Below are 6,000 nucleotides of genomic sequence, written 5' to 3'. Positions count from 1 at the left end.
TTTGTTTTCTGTTTTTTATCTCAAGAATCCCATTGAAAAAGTTTTTTTGTTGTGGATGTGGATATGGTAAACTGTTATTACTTGGACTGGTGCCTCTCTATTGGCCTATGATGAGGTAATGGGTGCCCCTCTCTTTCAGTGCTTCGCATCGCCACGGCAGTCACGGCAAACTGTCTCCCGAAAGCTTGAGGGACTCAAACAGGTTGTCATGGTCACCAATACTGTTGTGCTTATAGCCAATCACAGCTCAGAGGTAGAGGCAGTGGGTTACTCTGCAATACAATCCACCTCCCCACACCATCCACCACTCTTCATTACTCCTCCTCCCCCAGCCCCTTCTGTGTCAACGGCTCAACCCCATCCCAGAATGCAGACTGAATTCTCTGTGCTCCTTCCTCGAATGGCCCCTCGCCCTCTTTCCCTTTCTTCCTCCTAATTGTGACTTTTTTTGTTTTTCAACCTCTAATCACTCACATTTAACTCTGTGTTAACTCGGTTCAATGGTAGTAGTGTCTCTGCATTCTTCACCTCACAATGTTACCACCCAAAATGATAACATTATATCCGTTATTTGGAAGATGCTTTTATTTATAGCAAAGCATACTTTCTTAATAATATCCGTTAATTAATATAACAGTTATTATAATAATATAATCACAGTGATCATGTTGAGCAGAGTCATCGGGTAGGCTAAGTGATGGACTTAAAAGATCAATGATTAGTCAAGGATCTGAAAATGTAGGTGTAATTTAATTTGGGCCCCATAAATCCTGAATATGCTACTATTGTAACTCAGGTTGGTGGGTTGGCGTTATTCATGGTGATACTGCTGTCGGAGCAATGTATGACCCTTTTTTTCTTATCTGTGTATTTTGGTTAGTTGATTGTGCAGAACTTGTTTCTTGTTGACTGGCTGTGGGTTTGGAAATTGCAGTGAACCCATGGGACTAATTGTGTGTTACATAATAACAGAGTCCAGGATCTGTGGCCCAGTGTTCCTACAAGTTCCTGTTTAAGATGTTGCCAACTGAATACATTAACAGTGCTACACACGTCTTTAGCTTGTGTGTAGCGTGTGTGTGTGTGTGTGTGTGTGTGTGTGTGTGTGTGTGCGTGTGTGTGCGTGCGTGCGTGTTCGTGTGTGTGCGTGCGTGTGTGTGTGTGTGTGTGTGCGTGTGTGCGTGTGTGTGTGTGTGTTTGTGTGTGAATGTGTGTGTGTGAGTGTGCATCTGTGTTGCACGCATGCAAGCCTGTGTCTGCATGTGCATGCGCGTGTGTGTGTGTGGATACCTGATGATTCTCCTGTGTGGAAGTATAAACTGGCGGTGACAGGTGGCCAAGAGTCCCAACAGACCTTATTAATAACGCTCATTTATCTTGGGAGATTTAATTGACTTGATGTCACAGCAATGGGTTGCCATTGTCAGTGATTACATCACATTGAATCCACCTGTATCCATCAGCCAGACTTAGTATTTTAGACGCTCAGTCACTCTCAAGTATTTTACTTTAAGCATTTAGCCACAGCCCTTCCGGGCAAAACATCTTGTTGAATGCATGACCCTTCAACATTTTAACCCCATTTGTTTGCAGAACGATAAACACCAGACAACCACTTAGCTGTTGAAACAACTCGGGTCTGAGGGGATTGTCTTGGATGATTACAGCGTTGCTCTGGATTTCTCCTTTCGCTGTCAGCGTTTGCAGTACTTTGGAATGACCTACATGTTCTGACAGCCCAATTGAGCTACAGGCCAAAAAGACCCCCCCCCCCCCCCCCCCCCCCCCCCCCCTCCACACACACACACACACACACACACACACACACAGGCGCAGCGTTACACATCCCATAATGTGTGTGGGAACACAAGTTGACACGTGTGTTTCATAGCAACCGGCTGATGGCTCGACACACTGTGAATGCATCACGGTAGGTAAATGAGGATGGAGTTAGCATTAAGCGTGAGAGCCATGCAAAAGGGGATCCGAGAAAGTTGTTGTTTTACTCCCCCAGCCAATGAGCTACGGCTGGGAGCAGTGTTACACTCGGTTTGCTTCCTGCATTCCTCAGACCTCGTCCCATCATAGCTCAGAGCCCACACAAAGTCATGTGCTCCTGCACAGTGTATGTGTTTCTACGTGTGTGCGTGCATGTCAGAGACAACCAAGGAATGTGTGCCAGAGAAGAGAAGAATAGAAGAAGATTACAATAAATAACTACACGCGGCCATCGGCCATACCCATGAAGACTATTGTCTAATCCTTTTTCAAAAAGGAATATTCCATTTGCCGCAAAACAAAAGGAACATATTCTACTCAGTTCTTATCCAAATGCAGCCATCCCGTCTCAGCTGATTAGTGAATTAAATATTTAATTTGCTCCCAGACTGGGACTAAATTAAATATTTAGACCTAACCCCTAATCCAAACCGCCCAATGCACTCCAATTCCTCTGCTCCTCAGCGCGGTGAAACGACACCCCTCCGCTCCGGCCCGATGAGCTCATCACTACAGGCCCCACGACATCTTGTGGAGGGCTAGGTGGGGCCCCTTTATAGAGGGCCCCACACTGGGGAGGAGGGGGCCCTGGGATACAGACAACTTGATAGAGGGGGGGGTAGGGGATACAAGCAGGCCGGATACAGGATGGATACAGGATCATGGGGGCGGGGGCAGGGGAAATTGAAATAGGGGCGATTGAGAATAAAAGCCAATTGCGGAGGGTGGAGGAGGAAGAGGTATGTTCCATGGAGTGTGTATGCGTGTTGAGTGTGTGTGTGTGTGTGTGTGTGTGTGTGTGTGTGTGTGTGTGTGTGTGTGTGTGTGTGTGTGTGTGTGTGTGTGTGTGTGTGTGTGTGTGTGTGTGTGTGTGTGTGTGTGTGTGTGTGTGTGTGTGTGTGTGTGTGTGTGTGTGTGTGTGTCGAAGAGGGGTTGGGGGGGGGGGATAGGGTGATTATGGGGGGCTGGTGATGAGGTTGCGGGGGTGTTGCAGGGAATGCATTGCAGCGCGCAAGTGCTTTGAGAACTGCAGGGAGGGTGGGTGCTGAATGGACCACTTCTCTCTGCTCCTGTGCACCAATCCGGCCGCGTTGGCACCACAGAGGTGCTATTGTCAGAGCAACCAACCACGACGGAGGTCCGCTACCCTCCATCCCCTCACCAAAGCCAAAACACCACCTCATTGCCAAAAGGTTCTTCAAAAATGTAAATATATTGCGGCAAACCACAGCTTTTAGGTTCTTACGTCAGTAAATATAGCCTTTTTTTACTCTGCCCTACCAAAGGTTGAGGTCAATGTTTGGGGATTTAATTCAACCTTTAGATAATATATATATATAATCTAATTTATTATCTATACAAGTCCCAGCAACCAAAAAGATTATTAATGCTTTCTTATCTTTGGTTGGCCTGTTTTCTCTCTCTAAATGCAGAGATATACTGCCCGGTAGCTTTGATCAACTCATTCTTCTTATCGTGGGAACACACGGGAGCTGGATTGAGGTTGGTACGTAAGTCTCAACAAACAAACTGCCAACTCTGCTTTTTCCTTTAGAGAATCAGTAATCCTGGAAAAATGTTGAGTAACTAAATGCTACAATGACCACTGCATAATATGACTCATGAATGTGCCAGAAATCGTGGGTTAAGCAGTAAACATTTGTGTTAGTTCTTCTTCAAAAATGGAACTAAAAAAGAGGAATAGAGACCAACTACGACAAACATTTCCTCATTTCTGTCACTATGACACTTTAGCAACGTTGCCTAGTTTGGCTTCCTTGTCCTTCCTTGTGTCTTACCCATTTATGGAGCTATTTTCACTTCAAAATAATCATACTATTAGTTGTGGCGGATTCAAGTCCAACATATCAATATTTTCATGTTGTGTTGTGATGAATTCACTTCTGTTGGGCCCCTGAAGGCCATGCTCATTGTCTCAGTCTCTACATAATGGGAGGATCCAGCTTGTGGCCCTCCTCAAAGGCCCACGTGTCCCCGAAGCCCCAGTGAGTGTCACATGTCAGGGTTCATTCTTTTGAAACCCTGGCCTCAGAATTATCCCCTTCTCGATCTCATAAACCTCAAGGCAAAACTTGCCCCATATCCCGGTTCTTTTTATTTCTCTCTCTCCCTCTCTCTCTCTCTCTCTCTCTCTCTCTCTCTCTCTCTCTCTCTCTCTCTCTCTCTTTCTCTCTCTCTCTCTCTCTCTCTCTCTCTCTCTCTCTCTCTCTCTCTCTCTCTCTCTCTCTCTCTCTCTCTCTCAAACCAGACAGCCCATGCCCTACGTCAGATGTGTCTCTCTATTCACTGCTTTATATTTCTATTATTTTTTTATGTCTCTCCTTCCTGTTTGATGTGACCACTCTTGGTTTTAATTAAACTATAACTCTCTGGTCTGCAACTCTGCATGGATCAGTGCTCCTTCCCCTGTCAAATAGCAATCTATTTATTAATCCTGGTCCGTTCACAGCGATGTTAACATTCAGGGCCTTTCTCTCTGGACACAAAAGGAAGTACAGAGTTAAAGGTTAGCACCTTCTATCCGCACCAGCTTCGACAAATGGGTCCAATCTTCATTTACTCTAAGGGCATATTGTGTAATAATCAAGTCACCCGACTTTCACGGTCTATGGGCATTATGCAGTTAGCTGATAGCATAATGTTAAGACTGGTTTAGTGGGGGCCTTGGCAAGTATATGTTTAAGTAGATGGTAGACACATGCAATCATTTGAACATCGACTTCCATCATAATGGAGTTTTTAAATGATTTCTTATTGTTAAAGCCTTAATTTATAGAAGATTGAATCAATAGTCATTTGATTAATGGTTGATGAGCCAAAGTAAGATATGACTGGATATATTCCCTGTATCAATACTTTGTCACATTTTGTCTTATTTCATATTTTAAAAACTCCTATCTGGGAAAAATAAAGAAGTATCTTATGTTATTTTTATATATTTACACTTTATTAATTGTGACAGGAAAAGGCAGCTATACTGGAAATTGTTGTTCTTCTGAACAAAAGCTATTCAAAGGAGGCATCGGCAATTCAAATTGACCCCGCACTTCACTTAGTGAAGCGCATGCAAAGCGCTGCAAAATAATGTAGTTGGTTTGGATTGCTTTGAGGTCTGGACTATTATACAAACAGGTATCCGACTCAATCTAAAATGTAAAATATGCCCATTTATTTCAACCATAGTAAAACCTTGAAGCATTGAAGGATTTTCATTTGTTATGTCTACAGCTCATTTTGAAGTCGTTACCAAAGGTTTCATTGGAAGCTAATGGGTCACTACTTGAGACAGATAAGACCATAAAAGTGCAAAGTAACAGCAGCTGAAACAAAGGAGGAAGGAGAAACTTTGACGATGACGTCTCTGCATTAATCATTGTGGAACAGATTATTCTGTCTTCATATTTCTGCCAAACCCTAGTTATCAATATGGTGGTGAAGGGACTTCTAGTCTCTGACAATTGTATATATGTTCCTATTTTATAAATGATAAACTGAGAGAGATTCATAGATGTGTGAAGGAGGGAACAATGGATGGACAAAATACAATGCTTAACCTTGCTATGTCATCGAGTGACGGATATGGTTCAATCAAATAAGTTGATTGTCATTCAAAAAGTCAAAACTGATTTTGTTTATTTGTATTCAGTGTGAACTAATCCGATGCATTTACTGGCGCCAATCAACTGTGATGTCTTTACCATATAAGGTGTCATCCTTGAAGAGTGTGTGTGTATTTGTGTGTGTGTGTGTGTGTGTGTGTGTGTGTGTGTGTGTGTGTATGTGTGTGTGTGTTTGTGTGTGTGTGTGTGTGTGTGCATGATGGTGGTGTGTGTGTGTGTGTGAGTGTGTGTGTGTGTGTGTGTTTGTGTGTGTGTGTGTGTGTGTGTGTGTGTGTGTGTGTGTGTGTGTGTGTGTGTGTGTGTGTGTGTGTGTGCGTTTGTTTGAAGGGATACATTAAGTAACCCAGAAGAGAAGCAGACA

Source organism: Gadus macrocephalus, chromosome 9 (genome assembly GCF_031168955.1).
Source record: "Gadus macrocephalus chromosome 9, ASM3116895v1".
Lineage (NCBI taxonomy): Eukaryota > Metazoa > Chordata > Actinopteri > Gadiformes > Gadidae > Gadus > Gadus macrocephalus.
The sequence above is the reverse complement of the archived record's forward strand: the minus strand, read 5'-3'. Positions refer to the sequence as shown.